This window comes from Hyaena hyaena, unplaced genomic scaffold (genome assembly GCF_003009895.1).
Source record: "Hyaena hyaena isolate Hyena2069 unplaced genomic scaffold, ASM300989v1 scaffold_168, whole genome shotgun sequence".
Lineage (NCBI taxonomy): Eukaryota > Metazoa > Chordata > Mammalia > Carnivora > Hyaenidae > Hyaena > Hyaena hyaena.
Window position 1 is genome coordinate 2,372,763 of NW_024080800.1, and position 17,647 is coordinate 2,390,409.

Sequence of the window (17,647 nt, forward strand, 5' to 3'; positions counted from 1 at the left end):
TATTGTACATCCACCATCACCACCATCTGAATCAGGAACTTTTTTCATCATCCCCAACTGAAATTCTGTCCCCATTAAACAGTGACTCCCCAATCCCCCTTTTCCCAGCCCCAGATCTACTATTCTGCTTTCTGTATCTGTGAATTTGGTTATTCTAGGTACCTCATATAAGTGGAACCATTGTATTTATATTTTTGTGCCTGGCTTATTTCACTTAGCACATTGTCCTCAAAGTTCAGTCATGTTGTAGCATGTGTCAGAATTTCTTTCCTTTTATTTAAAAAAAAAACATTTCAGGATTTTATTTTTATGTAATTTCATCACCCAGGGTGGGGCATGAACTCACAATAATGCGATCAAGAGTTGCATGCTCCACTGACTAAGCCAGCCAGGCAACCCTCCTTCCTTTTAAAGGCTAAAAAATCTTAAATTGTATGGATATACCACATTGTATTTTTCCATTCATCTATAGATGAGCATTTGGGTTGTTTCCACCTTTTGCCTATTGTGAATAATGAATGTTGGAGTATGGTACTAGCAGCTATTTGAGTCCCTGTTTACTTAATTGTTTTTGAATAGAAAATACATCCCTATGGTGGACAATGTAAAAGGTACAAGTGATTATACAGTGGCCCCTGAGCACCTGCCTTCCCGGTTCTGCTCCCAGGAATCTTCACTGAAACCAAGTTCTTGTGATTTCTTCCCAGGAGAGACTGTGCAGCCATAGGCATGCCTGCCCCACACACAAATGGGGGTAAACCATAAGCACCCTTCTAAACTTTGCTTTTCCCCCCCTACTTAACAATAATATGTCTAAAAGATCATTTCATAGCAAAGTTTAAAGAGTATTCACTCTATTTTTTTTTTTTTTTTGAGAGAGAAAGAGAGAGAGAGAGTGTGCAACCGGTGGAGAGGGGCAGAAGGAGAGAGAGAGAATCTTAAGCAGGCTGTGCACCCAAAGTGGGGCTTGATGCAGGGCTTGATGTGAGGCTCAATCTCACAACTGTGAGATCATGACCTGAGCCAAAATCAAAAGTCTGATGCTTAACCAACTGACCTACCCAGGTTCCCCATGAGTATACACTCTATCTAAAAGCTTCATGGTTTTCAATGTACAGACAAAACTTCTTTTTATCAGTCCCCTATTGATGGATATTTAGGTTGTTTCCAGTGCTTTGCTGCCACAAACAATGCTGTAATAGTAACATACAGAATTTACTGAGCATTTATAATGTGCCAGGCCCTCCTTAAAATCCTTTCCATGTATTATATCATTTAATCCCTATGGTAATCCTCTGACATAAATGCAGAGAGGTGGGTAACACAGTACACATGTCTTTACCCACAGGTAGGACTATATCTGTAAGATAAATTTCTAGACAAAGAGTTGCTGCTACCCAAAAGTATGTACATTTTAAAGTTTTGTAAATAATGCCAAAGTGGCCTCAGAGAGTCTGTGGCTAACTGCAGAATCACCAGCCATTGTGTGGAAGAGGGCCCATCTCCTTCCACTGTTGTGGTTGTGAAACCTTTAGATATTTGCTGATCTGAAGGGTAAAAAAAAGGCATTTCACTGTGACTGTGACTAGAGTTTGCTTCTTTTTAAAAAAATAAGGTTGAGCATCCTTTCAAATGTTTAAAGGCCACATGTTTTACAAATGAGGTTTTAAAAACTTGATAAAATGGGGCCACCCAGGTGGCTCACTTGGTTAAGCAGTTAAGCATTGGACTTTGGCTCATATCATGATCTCACAGTTAGTTCATGAGTTTGAGCCCCACATCAGACTCCGAGCTGTCAGTGCAGAGCCTTCTTGGGATTCTCCCTCTCCATGCCTCCCAAAGTAAATAAACTTAAAAAAAAAACTTGACAAAGTGATTCCACAGTTTATCTAGAAGAATCTGTGGGCAAGGTAGCCTGGTTCCTTAAAATTTCCGTTTTGCTTCTGTATTTTTCTGAATAGGTAATACAATCACAAGATTAATAATTTAATAGGAGTAAAAGAGTATAGAGTAGAACACCTTCCTTCCAAGTCTCTCACTAGCTGCCTAGTTTCTATCTCTAAATGCAATCTGGGTTCCATTTCTTGCCTCCTCCTATGGGCATAACCTGGGCCATGCTGTTACCCTGAGATGTTTGTGTCTGAAATATTAAGTTCCAAAATCCCACTCCAACCCCACTAGTGTTCTCTTAACTCCACACAGCACCTGACCTTCAACCTCACCAAGACTCCTCTTGTGAGGCACCACCTGCCCCTTCCTTTTCTATCCAGGCAAGATTCTCAGCCCCTCCAGATGCTTAACTTCATTGCCCCACTGGCCTCTAATCACCCCTGCCTGGAAGTCCTTTCTGTTTCACAGAACCTAGCTGAGAGTTGCTCACCCACAGTGTTGCTTGAATTTTAAAATCTTAACAGAGTAACCACATAACTGATTGCCCAAACCAGAATCCTTTTTGAGAATGAAAGGGGGCACTACTAACAATGAAGCCAAGACAAGTAGGCAGATGGTGACTGTCCAAGGCAAATTGAGATGCCAGTTTCAACCCTAGTCTTAAGGACAATCACAGTTAATTTCAGGGCAGAGATGAATGTGCTGAGTCCAACAAATGAATACATTGCTGCCTTTGTCCACTGCCCAAGCTTCTCCTCTAAATGGAAAAAATTTTAATAGCTCATTTCTCCAAATCTATCCTTTGGAATATCAGTTTCAGGCCCTAAACTGATGTATATTAGACACAGTTTATTTTCTAAACTTCTCCACCTATATTTTAAGCCCCCACTTAAAAAAAAGGTGCTGACACTTAAATCTCTGTCAGTTCCGGTTTCCATTTTAGGGTTGGAATGGGGTGGGGTGCTGGACTCTTAAAGAACTACTTAGAACCTTCCACTTGATGTCATGTGTCCTTGTCCCATCTAGTCCTTGTTTGTTGGTACATGCAGGTCATGGTGGAGCACTTGAGTCTTTCTCCCTATCTTTGTGACACCTTGGATGAGGGGGAGGGGACAGCCTAGATCAATAGGACCATCTTCTCCCATACTTCAGTCTGGGTTTGCTCAGGGGTTTTTCTTTTGCCCTAAGGAAGAGGCTCCTTTTCCCTCTTTTTTTCTGCTTTCATAGGCCCTCCCTGAGGCAAAGCACAGAAAGGTCTGGCTATTTAAATGGGGGAAAAGAAAGGAAGTAAAGAAAGTAGCAGGCTGGGGAGGCATTGGCTGAGCATTCAGAACATTGTTTTGCAAGGCTTCCAACTTTGGCTCAGGTCATGATCTCATGGCTCATGAGTTCAAGCCCTCATAGGGCTGTGTGCTGACTGCTCAGAGCTGGATCCTGCAGACTCTGTCTCCCTCTCTCTCTGCCCCTCCATACTCTCACTCTGTCTCTTTCTCAAAAATAAATAAAAATTAAAAAAAGAGAAATGTCTTATATTAGGTGTGCTTCCTGTTTTAACTATTATGACATTATAATTTTCTGTATCTGTTAGGAAAGCCTCCCTAAGCCCATACCCCAGGCCAGTTTAGCCATTTACCAGCTGTGTAAATGTGGACAAGTTACTTTATCCTCTCAGAGCTTAAGTTTCCTTATATGTAAATGAGGGTAACAGTAGTTCTTATTAATTAAGTGCTTAGCACTTGCCAGGCACTATTCCAAATTACCTCATTTGACCCTAAACATAAATTCATGAGATACGTACTATTATTCCCATTTTATAGATGAGGAAACCAAGTCTCAGGGTTGTAAGTATCCTGCCCAAAGTCATGTGATCTCCTGCTCTTAACCACTGCCTAACCCTTTCTTTCATAAACAAGAATTATCAAATAGGGTTATTTTAAGAGAGTTAACTTGAGGTAATTTTGTAAAACTTTCAGCCCAGATCCTGGCATATAGTAAAAGCTTAATAAATTCTAAGCTAATATTTTAATCATGATTTTTTTGGTCATTTTCATCCAAAATGCCATTGGAATTGTATTTTTAAAGAAAAAAAATTTTTTTTAATGTTTTATTTATTTCTAGGAGAGAGAGAGACAGCGTGAGCAGGGGAGGGTCAGAGAGAGAGGGAGTCACAGACTCTGAAACAGGCTCCAGGCTCTGAGCTGGCAGTCAGCACAGAGCCCGACGCGGGGCTCGAACCCACGAACCGCGAGATCATGACCTAAGCGAAAGTCGGACGCTTAACCGACTAAGCCACCTAGGCGCCCCTGGAATTGTATTTTAAAAGTATATAAATTTGGGGCTCCTGGGTGGCTCAGTTGCTTAAGCATCTGACTCCTGATTTTGGCTCAGGTCATGAACTCACAGTTCGGTTTGTGAGATTGAGCCCCATGTCAAGCTCTGCACAGACAGCATGGAACCTGCTTGGGGATTCTCTCTCTCTCTCTCTCTCTCTCTCTCTTTCTCTGCCTCTCCCCTGCTTGCACAAACACACTCTCTCAAAAGAAATAAATAGACATTAAAAATTTTTTTAAATAAATTTATGGTTACTTAACATATTTGTCCTATTCGGTTTCCCATTCTGAAATATGTTACTTTATTTTGTTTCTTAGCAAAATTTTATCACACATTCTCATATAAGACATGCAATTCTAGGCAAGTTTATTTCTAGATGTTTTAGGAATTTTGTCATTACTGAAAATGAAATCTTTCCATCTGACAGTGTGGGTGTCCCCAGATTCTTGTTAATGAATTACCCCCCAGGGGCCCCAAGAGGAGGGATTTTTCCTCTCATTTTAAGCTGGCAACATGAAGATCACTTGACCCATATGGTGACACACAGTCCAACAGGGAATGAAGCACTGGCTGGGGAAACGGCTTTCCAGGGGCGCTTAGGTTGGCTGACAGATCACTGTCCTCTGTCTTGGGAAGTTGAGCTTGGGGGAAGGGGGAACTGGGTTTGTTCTGGGTCTCTCCTGGAGCCTGAGGGATAAATTCCCAGGTGCCTGCAGTTCACTGTGGCCTCAGTGATTCCTAATTGAGTTTGTCGAATGATGGCTCCCAAGGCAGCTTTGTCAAGGGCCAAGCTTGCCACCTTGGGAGTGTGGCTTGCTTAAGAAAAGGGACCACTATTTTCTCTGTGGGAAATAGTGGTCTGTGGAGTCCCTAACAGTCCTCTTTGGCCAGTCTTCACCCAGAACCTTCAGAGGGCAGCAGAGAGCAGATGCAGAGGTTCCTGGCCTGCTGAGGGATTTTGGTTCCCAGGGAATTAACAGCGAAGTCTCCATTCCTGCAAATTACCAGGAATACCACACCCCACCTCCTCAGAATAGACATATTGTGAACTTCCTGGGAATGTGCTAATTATTAGTAGTTGATACTAATTATGTGCTATGGGCCAGACACTGACCTAAGATTTTATATACATATTGATTCAGTCAGTTCTCATAACAACCACGGAGGTAGATACAATTAATATTTCCATTTTTCAGTGGAGGAAATTAAGGGGAAAAAAGGTAGGTAACTTGCTCAATATCCCATAGATTGTGGAGCCAGGATTCTAACAATCCATCTATAAGCTATTATGGGTGTCAGGGATACCTCAGTGAACAAGTCAAAGTCCCTGCCATATTAAAGGATAGACAATAATGAACAAACAAACATATAATGTGGTTTTGGATAGAAATTCCATATAGACCAATAAGGCAGAGTTAAAGAAAGGGGTATTCTAGACAGACTGGTCAGGGAGGACCTTCTTGGGTAGATAGCATTTGAACAGAAAGCTGAACACATGAGAGAGCTGATGGTTGGGGAAACAGTAAGTGCAAAGGTCCTCAGGTGGGAATGAGCTTAGGATGTTAGAGGAACAGCAGGATGTGCAGTGTGGTTGGTGCAGAGTGAGCCAAGGTCTGTGCCTTTACTGGCCACAGGTCACAGCAGTGAATGGGGGTAGATGGAGATGAAGTAGGCAGAGAACCCATCCATTGCATAACCTGAGGCTTCCTCAGGCTTCTCAGCTTCCCTTTAAGGTATCTCTCATCTTTTCTTTTTGTTTTTTTTTTTGCCTTCCTGGGTATTGACATCCCACAGTATGTTTGTTCCCTCCCCAACCCTGGATACAGTTCAAAAGCAGCTAAAGTGCACAAGAATCTGGGGCAGCCAGTCTTGTACCACCCACCAAAGCTTCGCACAAACAATCTGAGAGCAAAAAATCTCACATACTGGCATGAGGCTTGCCCAGCTTGTGGAAAACCTCTTGTGGGTGAAAGTTCTAGGTAAGCCTGCTGGGGCCCCAAATGACTCCTTATTCCCACCAAAACCAGGGTAGGAAGCTTGCTTTTCCTTCATGACACTTCACCCCCTATGCCACGACCCTATGTCAAACCTACCTATACCCTAAACCCAGGTGGGGTTCAGATAGCATTTATCCAGAAGATGGAAGGGAATCTGACTCTATAAAATAACCACCCCTGTCTGCTGGGTCTACAAAGGAAAAGGAAGCCCAGACGTCAAAAGCTGCAAATTACTAAGAATCTTTGCCCCTCCTCCCTCTCTCATAGCATCCTGGTGATTGATGTGGGCCTGTGTGAAGTGCTCCTTTGGCCTGGGTTATAGGCATCCTGGTTTCTAGAACCGGAGGGGGCTGAAGAGTCTAATCCAGGACTTCTCAACCTTACACTATTGACATTTTGGGCCAGCTCATTCTTTGTTGTGGTTGCGTCTTGTGCATTTTAGGTTGTTAGCAGCATCCCTGGCCTCTACCCACTAGAGGCCAGTAGAGCTCTCATCCCAGTTTTATGTTACAACCAGAAATGTCTCCAGACATTGCCAAATGTTCCCTTGGGGGGGGGGGGGGAAGAAACACCTCTGACTGAGAACCCACTGGGTCCAATCTCTTCCCTTTCTCCTAAGCCAATGCATGAGTCTCAGCTGTTACCTCTCTGGTAGTGACAAAACCCTCAAGCACTTGTTTCAGTGCTTAATGCCAGTGGGGCAAACAGTCTCCCTGGCAGTAAAGTGAAAGAGCCCAGAAGTAAGAAAGAGGAGAGAAATGGGATGGCCAGATCTTCTTTCAACATTTTTCACTCACAAAACTGAACCATGGGGGAAGGGCAGGGGTAGAGTTGGCTATAGGTCCACTGGACTAGGTCTTTCTCTCTCTCTCCATTTGGTCTCCTTAGCCTGTCTGTCTGTCTCTCTCACACACACACACTTCTACTACTCTGTGTCTTGGTTCTGTTCTCTCTCCCTGAAGACAGGGTTTCTCCAGAGAAGAAAGAGTTCAATGAAAGAGTAGAAGGGTAGAAGGTGGGCTGACAAAGACCAGAAGATTGGCAGGACAGGAACAAGATGTTGTGGGTATCACTGAGGGAAGAGTGAAGTCATTCATCATGGGGTCCAGACCAGAATGGGAGTAAATGAAGCCATGCATGGCTGGTGGAGGGGGAGAAGAGGAAGATGTGTGGACACTAGAGGTCTTCATCAGGTTGAAAAGCAAGAGGGAAGAGAGGCAGAGACTGGGAAGCTCTCCGCTAAGAGTCTCAAACTTCTGCCAGCTTCACGAATATTTGTTCTGCTTCAGAGACACAGGCATGTAGAATCACAGGATGTTAGAGCTTGAAGGAAATTTAGAGACCATTTAGTCCAATCAGCTCCATGCAGGCTCTTTGATTAGTTTGTCAGCACTGGAATTTGAGAATGATACTTGTTTACAGTCTTTCCCTCTATGCTTGGCATCAAATGAGAAATAAGATACAGAAGTCACACAGGTACAAATCAAAATAACTTTGTAACAGGTAAAGCTGATTAGAAAATTTGGTTTAGGATGTACAACCACAATCACACTTCCCAAATCCCCACCCCCCAGAATTAAACTTTTCTACCCAACACTGGAAGACTCCCTACCTACAGGGTGAGAATCTGCCCTGAAAGTTTCCTGTGAAGAGAGGAGGAGAGGAGCACAGCCTGGACTTGCTCTGAAGCAGGCAGTTCTCAGAAGGATCTGAGTCATGGCACATACCCATTTTACTCTCCCAAATTTTCCGATCGCCTGAGTCACTCATCCTCCTCTAGGTAAGAGTGAGTGAGGAGGCAGAGACGTAAGTGAAAAGGACTCTTATCAAGACTTCCAAAAGGACTGAAGCTACTACTTTATAGGAAGGGTAAAGGGCTTAGAGGGAGATGGAGGAGTTTCCCCTAACAAGATACCATGTATTAAGTACAAACAGCTTCAAGAAAACTGGAGCCCAGAGAGGTGAGGTGATTATCTTAACACTACACAGCTCTGGGGACAGAATAAGGTTCTTCAGACTTCTAATGCCAGGGCTTTCCCGTTTCACCCTTGTAGTTGCAGCAGGTCAGCTTCATTCAGTGTCATCCATATAATAGTAACAAGAATCTCCAACTTTATCATTCAGAAGCCTTCTTGCCCCATCCTCCATCACCACCACTGCCTCCACCACCTCCATCTAGCCCTCATCACTTCCATCTATACCTCATTACCTCCATCTACACCTCTACGGCCTCCATGTACAGCCCATCACCTCCATCCTCACCTCCACCACCTCCATTTATACTTCTACCACATCCATCTATGCCTAACTACCATTTTTCCACTTCCACCATTCCACCTACCACTTCTCCCTCTACCATTTTCACCATCATTACTACCATCCCCATTTTGGTTAGCAGGAAGCCAGCATAGACTATTTGGGTAGAGAGGCAGAGGTGATCTAGAAGGCTACTCACATGGCTGTGGTTTTGAGATGTCTTCAGGGTCTTTGAGATTAAGTATCTCTGCAGCTTTTGATGTTCCCTGATCCCTCCAAAAGGATCATCTTGTAGTGTTTTAAGAAGATTGTGATAGAGACACATAAACATAACTACACATGTTTAAACTCTTTGACCACAAGTATAAACTGTCATAGTTTCTAGTCGTGCCCTAATCTGACAGCTACAGATTTAGGCACCTGCAATGTGATTAAGATTCATCAGAGGCATCTCAGCAGTCCTCAAAGCTTTAATGACCTAAAGGCTGAAAATATTCAAGTAAGCTGTAACTTGGGTGCCAGTCAGTTGGGGTCCCCACAGTGTGTAATACAAACTCAGGTTTCTACAGGCTCCAAGAAGTGCTGCCGCTCATCTGTAAAATGGGTGGCCCTGGGCAGGGGTGGGGGTGGGGTGGGGGTGGCTAGATCATCTGTAAAGTCTCTTCCAGCTCTAACATCCCCCAAAACAGAATCCGAAAAGGACCTAGTATAAAAATCACGTAGGGAGATAAACAAGCATTTAAAAACCAGTGCTGAAACACAACCCTGCAGTAAGAGGATCACAAAGTTAAAATCCAAGAAGAAATTTAGAGCAAAATTGTCCGCCTGTGATTATGCTCTGTTTAGACCCTGCATGACCCTGGTCTGTCAGTTAAGCAGGCACCAGTCCCTTACCCTGAAGGAGCGTCCCTTCCCCCACCCTGGTCACATGGCTGGCCGCCACTGAGCCCCACAAGTCAATCTCCAATGCCCCAAATACTGTTCAGTCTGGAAATCACAGAGCGTCCTTCTTGCCACCTAACAGCAAAAGAGCAAGTGACTCTGGCCTTCCTGAGATTTGGATCCTGGTTTCCAGTGCTAAGATCGTGAAGGTAAGTGTGCAGCCTGGAGTTTCAGAGATAGTGGACAAAACTATGCAGATAAGGGAAAATGTGTTTTATAATATGAACACAGTATTTGAGAATGAGCTTCACACACACTGAGATGGAGAATACCGTGAAAGCTGAATAAATCATCCAAATTAACATTGGATATCTGCCTTTTCTTTAAAAAAATTATACTGTATTAGTCACCCTTGTGCCTTGAGTTCACTCCAAATTAACCAAAATGAAATGAGATTCACTCTCTCTTCACACCATGGTGACTTAGTTCACTGTTGTTCTCATCTGATGGAACTGGGAATCTTTTTTTCTAGGCAGTGCAAATTTCTGTTGCCTTTGCCAAATTTACAAGATTGGCTGAAATTTTTACAAAATAAGCAAAAACCCTGCCTGAGACTTGCTTCTTCCCCAGAAAGCTAAGGGAAAATAGATTACATCTGTTTTACATCTGTTGATGTAAAAGGGGAATATATCAACATCTGTTGATATAACCTCTAAGGATAGAAGGTAAATAATGGCTAGTCTCCTTTCATTGCACATTTCTGTTGTTTGGTTTGGAAACTGCACCTAGTTTTGTTTTTAGTGGTTAGCTTGGGGATACTTTGTTTTCCCTTCCTCTTCTGGGTCATTTGTGGGTAAGGTGTGCAGGGCCCAGAGGCAATGAATAAGCTACTGGTTGGGAGGGTGGCCTTTCTCTAGCTTCTAAGCTTAGTTTTTAAAGCCCAGCATGACCCTGTGTCATTTGTGTTAATCCAGTTCACAAAATAATTTCAGATGAGCCCTCCGGGAAGTCCTTTATTTAAAGAAATACTTTGAACTATTGGAAGAGTTCACTGGATAGGGATGTTGGACTGGTCCCTGTTCTTAGCTATAATAAGACCAAATAGTTTAAATTATGGGATGGGAGGAAAAACTCCCCAAAGGCTGACGGGTAAATGTGGCACAACAACAATAACAAAAAAGTTTTTTTCCCCAGAGATATGGATGGCTAATCTTGAGGATTTATTACTATATTTTGCCTCCTTTCCCTAAGAAACTATTTTGTTCTGTTTGTTTCCAGTGTCTAAAGCAAATATCTGGAACAAAGAGGATTTGTTGGGTTGAATTGATGTGCCTTGGTGGACGGGGTGGGGTAGGAGGTTTGGGGAGGTGGCAGTGTTAAATGGCAGGTGATTCAATTACCAGGGTTTCGATAGTCAAAATGCATGCAAAATTGCATACCTTTAAGGTTGGCTGTATCAACATCTCCTTGCTACTGTGGACATTAAGGCTGCTTGGGGAGGGACTCTGATTTCTGTTTCCTGGTGTGGCACTCTGGTGCTTAGCCTTGAGGGCTTAGGGCATTGATTTTGTCAGTAGGGTTTGCATTCTCAGGGATCCAAGATGAGATTCCAGGCTGGCGGCAGGGGCAGTAAAGTGGGCTGAGTCCCTTAAGTGACTTAGAACAGAAGAGAATTTGGTCTGATTCCTCACTGTAAAGCCATACTCACCCCAGGGTCTAAAGATGGATGGGAGAATAATAATGAGTGAATTATGTTATGTGGTGGAGGGGTTGGTGTGGGAAAAACTGATGCTACAAATTCTTTCATTTGCTACATACCAGGGGCTGTTGTGTTACTAGCAGAATTCCTTTGGCCACATATTGCAGTGGCCATTGTACTGGTTAATATTCTGGGGATGTAAATAGCTCAAATGGACTGAAACTAGCTGAAGAGAAAAGAAGGGTTTATTATAAGGCCTTTGGGAGCTCTTGGAGATGGGTATTCAGACAGAGATCTGGAAGGGCCTAGAACTCAGAAGTTGATGGCTTCTTTCAGACTCCGCTATCTCTCGTTATCTTGACTTCTTTCTTTCCTCTCCTACCCCCAACCTCCCTCTATTTTCTCCCTTCCTTTCTCTTTCTCTGCCTTCCTTACTCCCTTGGGTTGGGGAATCAAAGAGAATCCAATTTCTTTTTTTTTTTAATTTTCATTTTTATTTTTATTATTATTATTTTTTTTTACAAATAGTTTGTCAAATTAGTTTCCACATAACACCCAGTGCTCATCCCCACTAGTGCCCTCCTCCATGCCTATCCCCCCTCCCCCCTACATCCATCAGTTCTCAGTTTTTGTCAGCATTCAAGAGTCTCTCATGGTTTGCCTCTCTCCCTTTCCCCCACCATTTCCCCCCTTCTTCTCCCCCTTGGTCCAAAGAGAATCCAATTTCAATCTTAGCTCCACCATGACTGGCCTTGTGACACAGGAAAAAAAGTTACTTAATTCTCTGAATCTCCATTTCATCATCTGTAAAATGGTGAAATTATGCACCTTACTGAATTTTATTTTATTATTTTATTTTTTTAATGTTTCTTTTTTTTTTTTTTAAATTTCTAGGAGAAAGAGAGAGAGAGAGAGACAGCGTGAGCAGGGGAGGGTCAGAGAGAGAGGGAGTCACAGACTCTGAAACAGGCTCCAGGCTCTGAGCTGGCAGTCAGCACAGAGCCCGACACGGGGCTCGAACCCGCCGACCGTGAGATCATGACCTAAGCGAAAGTCGGATGCTTAACCGACTAAGCCACCCAGACGCCCCTACTGAATTTTAGTCTGTATTAAGTGAGATTATGAAAGCATTCAATTAATATATATTATGTAAAATGTGGAGATAGAAATTCTGTTTCAAGGGTTAGGTCACTTTTGGAAATGTTTGTGATGAACCAATGCTGCTGCTGATTAGAGCAGTATTTTTCTAGACACATTGCATATGGCCAACATGCTGCCTGATTTGTTTCAAATGAATGGTTTCCTTTGAAGATGATCAGAGGCAGCCTGGGTTCTTTTCCTATGCCTGCATATTCCTGGAAGGGAGCTTCTCTCAAGTTGTGAGGAGGTAGGAACCAGCACAGAGGAGGTGGGGAAGGAATGGTCCCAACTAGTGCAAACTGGGAGACATGCATCCACCTGAATATGAACTATATTACGTCTCCATGCTTCCATAGTTACATAAGTTTTCATCTGCTCACATCCGTATTGCCATTTTTCATTCACTTTGGTTTCCAATCTGAGAATCCATAGTACTTCAAATATGAAAGAATATGTTTTTATACCATGCTGGAAAAGTCCATTTCATTTGTATCAGGCCAGTTCAGAATCCACTGACTCTGGGAGTTACAATGTTATCAGTACTGTTTCTCTACTTTTCTTGGATACTTTTCTCCATGTGGCAAGCAAGATAGTAACACCCAAGCTTGTCAACTTCACAGCACCAGTGCCAGAGCCAGAACAGGCAATTTTTGGATGGATCAAGTGGAAATGTCCTAGGAAGTATTCTGATTGGCCCAGCTTTGGGCATGGGATCAGGACACAACCAACCTCTGTGATGGGGGAATAGGGAGTGTTGGATTGGCCCGGCTGGGTCACATAGCCTTTCCTGTTTGTCGTTGGGAAGAGGTCCCCATCTAAAAGATTAAGAGGCAGGTGCTATATGTTAAAGAGAATCTGTTATCAGCTTCTCTACTCCTCATACTCTGAGGGTTGAGGAAGATATAAACTCAAAAAATCACCAGCCAACTGAAGCTACCAGTGCATCCTTGCTAAGGTTACCAGTTCACAATACCCGGCTTGAATGCAAAGATGTGATCTAATTATGTATGTGAAGCAAACTCAGTGATTCAGTTTAATAGAAAATATAAATGGGAGGTTTTTTCCTTTAAAACAGTGGTTCTCAAAGTGTGGTCCCTGGATCAGCAGCTTCAGCATCAACTTGTTGGAAATGCAAACCTTTAGTGTACACCTCAGATTCGCTGAATCAGTAACACTGGGGTGGAGCCCAGCAGTCTAGGTTTTAACTAGCCCTCCAGATGACTCTGATGAATGCTTAAGTTTGAGAACTACTGTGAACCACTTTCTTAAAGGTTCTTTATTTTATAGTTCTCTTGAGTATGTTAAACATGATTCATTGAACAAATGGATTCATTTGAACAATTATGGCATGAAGGGGGAGTACACATGTCATATTAAATTATTTGCCTTAAAATATTAAAAAAATGTGTAACCATATTTTAAAAATTAAGTAACACATGTAAGAGATTATAATACAAAGCAAGAAAAACTCCATTCCAGCTTTCTATACACTCCACTGTTCCACTTCCCAAAGATGATCACGTGGAATTCTTTTAGCTTTTTCTATTGGCTAAGACCCCACTAATAACGTATACATATGGTTTATATATATGTATCTCCTGCAATTTATCAGAGCTGGATAGTAGCCACCCACAGGTGAATATTTAATTATCTTATTAAATATTTAATTATCTTATACCACACCCATCTCTTCTTCCTTCTCCGAATGTACATATATCATCATTGTTTTCAGTTAATTCAACAATCAGTGTTTATACTCCTATGACTGTGTACCATAATTAGATTTTATTTCTTGCAGTTTTAATTTTTTCCCAGTGTTTCCAATTGCCTTTCTTTGCATTTTCTGTCTTTGTCAGAATTGTTCCAAATTTTCAAGGAGTATATCAAATCTCTGGCATTTCATCTTTTCCTTGAGTGGTCCTTCTGAAACCTTGTTTTTAGCTCTTCTGAGGACTGACTATGGCTTTGGCACACCTGTCATCTAGGGATCTCCCTTCACTATTCTGGGTGGGCCCCTCTCCTGGGCCCCATTGTCTTCTCCTTGTTTCCAGGTGGCAACATACTTAAATAACTTCCTAGGAAGTTATGAGACTGAAGTAAAATGATTTCTTGCATGCCTGAAAATGTCTTCTACACTCTGTCTTGACTGGCTAAGTAGAGAATGCTAGGTTGGAAATCATTCTCCCTCAGAATTTTTGGATGCATTGCTCCATCATCTTCAGTTATCCAAGTTCCTGATAAGAAATCTTCTGATAATCTGATTTTTATTCACTTATAGGTGACCTGTTCCTGTTTATTTCTAGAGTTTTTTAGAGTTTCTTTTTTTCACATTCATTTAGTATTCTAAAATTTCATAATGACCTATCAAAGTGTGAGGATTTTCCCCTCAGTCATTCTTTGTGCAAGGTTCTCAGTTGGCCCATTTTATTTGAGATTGTTATGTCATAGTGTTGGGGAGTTCTCTTATTTCTTTAAAAAAAACTCATTTAACATTTTGAATTACAACATTTCAAACTTTGAAATGTAAGACATTCATATATCACTGTCTAGAATTAACATATGTTCACATTTTATCATATTTGCTTCATATCTATTTATATCTGTCCAAAAAATCAAAGATACATCTAAAACATCAGCATTAAACCTCACTTCTCCCCAGAAGTAGCCGGAAGTTAGTGTGTCTCTTTCCTCTGCATGATTTTATGCTTTTACTTACAAATGTAGCAATCAACAATAAAATATAAAATAATGTTTTGAAGTTTTATATAAATAATGTCATTTTGTTTCTCTTTACAACTTTCTTTTTAAAAAATTCCTTATGTTTTTGAGATTTATACGTGTTAATACACAGAGATCTAGTTAATTCATTTGAACTCCCCATAGTATTCCATTATGTATCAGTTAGGAAGGTCTTTAGCTAAAAGTAACATAAAATTTGGCTAGCAATTTAAATATACAAAGTATTTTTTTTTTTTTTTCATGTAACAGGAAGCCCTGAGATAAGCAGTCTGGATCTCAGTGACATTATCAGGAGCCAGATTTGCTCTAGCCTTCTGCCTGGTCTTCAGCCTGAGCCATTGCTCTCATACCCATCACATAATTGGTGCAAGAAGGCTGCTTCATCTATAAGTCTCATGTCTGAGGTCTGTGCAGGAAAATAGGGAGGGTAAGTGGCTAAATGTGCATTCTAGAGGTGCTTGCCACTTTTTATTAGGAAAATAAAAGCTTTTCTGCAAGCCCTACTCAGTGGACTTCCATTTAAATCTCACTGGCTTGATAGGATTACATGACTACTCCTAAGATCAGTTACTGGTCAAAGGCCATATGATCACCATGAATAATTTAGATTGATCACAATTCATCCCTGGAGTTGGGGAAGGTGTCTACAACAGAGAAGGGCCCTGTGTCTCTACCTGAACAAAACAGGCAAGACAAGGAGGGAATGGATGTTGAAAACTGTAGCAAGACAAGGAGGGAATGGATGTTGAAAACTGTAGCAGACACTGGTACACAACCACTCAGTGCCCATTCTCTCTGTATTCCTTATTAACAGAACTGAATCTTATGGGCCTAGTAAATACTGTCCTAGAGTCTTTTATCCTATGACCCAGATGTGGTTTTGAGAAACAGAAAAATTAACTATAGTATTTAAACAGTGGTTTAATTGTTCCCTATACCAAGAAGCCCAAGTGTGGGCTGTCCAGTGCTATAGAATGGCTCAGTGAAGACATTAAGGATCCAGGATCCTTCTTCCCCTTGTATCTGTAATTAGCACTTGGACTTCATTCTCATGACGACAAGATGGCTGTTGCCCTTCCAGGCATCATGTCTACACTCCAGAAATAGAGATGGAATAGTTTGCCAGATAAAATAGTTTGCCCAAATATTGCATGGGACATACTTATACTAAAAATTGTTGATTGTGTATAAAAAATTCATATTTAACTGGGAAAAACTCTATTTGCTGAATCTGACAACTCTCTCCAGGAAGGAAGAAGAAATAAAAATGAAGGGGCTTTCTTCTGCAGATGCTTCATCCAGGAAGGGAATCTTCCTAGGTTCTTCCTCCTATATCTCTTTAGATAGAGATTGCTGAAGAGCATCTGGGGGAAGTGATTATTTTTAGTCAGCCACACTGCTGCTCTGAATAAAATCAGAGCAGGAAGGGGGATGGACATCAGGCAGTAGGCTAGCAATGTCCTCTGTAAGTGTCTTACAACCTCTCTTCCCCCTGAAATCTCCTCATCTCTTCAAATAGTTACTTCCAATGTAGACATTCAAAATGTTTAACAACTCATAGGGTATTGACACTGACCAGTCAGAATGGATATGTGACTCCTAAGAATGAACACCAGCCATAAACAGCAAGCAGTGTGATACTGCACATTGGTGGAATACCTACCCTGCTTATATCATAGTTTTTGGTTAAATTAATATTCATTTTTATTTATTATGACTATATAAATATTCTCACATTTGAGTTACATAGTGTTTAGTGATCATTTTTCCTTTCCATAACTCTTTATTCTTTTTAAAAAATGTTTATTTATTTATTTTGAGAAAGAGAGAGGGAGGGAAAGGCAGTGAGAGAAGGAGAGAGAGACTCTCAAGTAGGCTCCACACTATCAATGTGTAGCCCAAGGTGGGGCTCGAACTCATGAATGGTTCCTGAGATCATGACCTGAGCCAAAATCAAGTCAGATGCTTAAGTGACTGAGCCACCCAGGTACCCCACTGACTCTTTATTCTTTTTATTTTTTTAAGTTTATTTGCTTATTTTGAGAGTGAGAGAGAGGGTGTGCACATGTGTGCAGGGGAGGGGCAGAGAGAGGAGAGAGACTCCTCAGCAGTATTCGAGCTGTCAGTATGGAGCCTGAGGCAGGCTCGAGCTTACAAACCATGAGATCATGACCTGAGCCAAAATCCAGAGTCAAATGCTTAACCAGCTGAGCCACCCAATTGCCCCTTGACTCTTTATTCTTGATAGAATCTTGGTATCCTCTCAGAACAGTGAAACGCATCCAGGTAATTGATTGTTCCAGGTTTTTCTTGGAGAGCCTGTGCGGCGCCTGATCTAAGATGAACCCATTGCTCTCTGGACTGCTACACAGCTTCTTCCTAGGGCCTCCTGTGCCCATCTTTTGTGGTAGGGCCCATTTTCTACATGCTATACTCCTTTCTTAAGTGCTCCTCCATCTTGCTGGGGTTCTTCCTTCAATCACTTCCTGAAAAGAAGTGCGTAAGAGGTAAAATTTTAAGACATTTCTTGTCTAAACATGACTTTTTCTACCGTCACATTTGATATTTGGTTAGGACTGGAATTCTAGGCTGGAAATATTTTTTTCACATTTTTGGAAGCATAACTGAGCTTCCACTGTGTGTGATGCCAGTTCTCATGTCTAATTCTTTTTTTTTTTTTTTTTAAATTTTTTTTAATGTTTTATTTATTTCT

The 17,647-nt window shown here is 41.7% G+C and overlaps 1 protein-coding gene across 1 annotated transcript in view; it reads left to right on the top strand.

Annotated features, from left to right (window-relative positions):
* SLC4A5 (solute carrier family 4 member 5) overlaps nucleotides 1–17,647 on the top strand; it is a 110,148-nt gene that overhangs the window by 5,870 nt on the left and 86,631 nt on the right. Inside the window, exon 2 of the mRNA XM_039240142.1 lies at nucleotides 9,499–9,565. The gene's annotated coding sequence lies outside the window, so the exon portion shown is untranslated. The remainder of the gene's footprint in view (nucleotides 1–9,498; nucleotides 9,566–17,647) is intronic.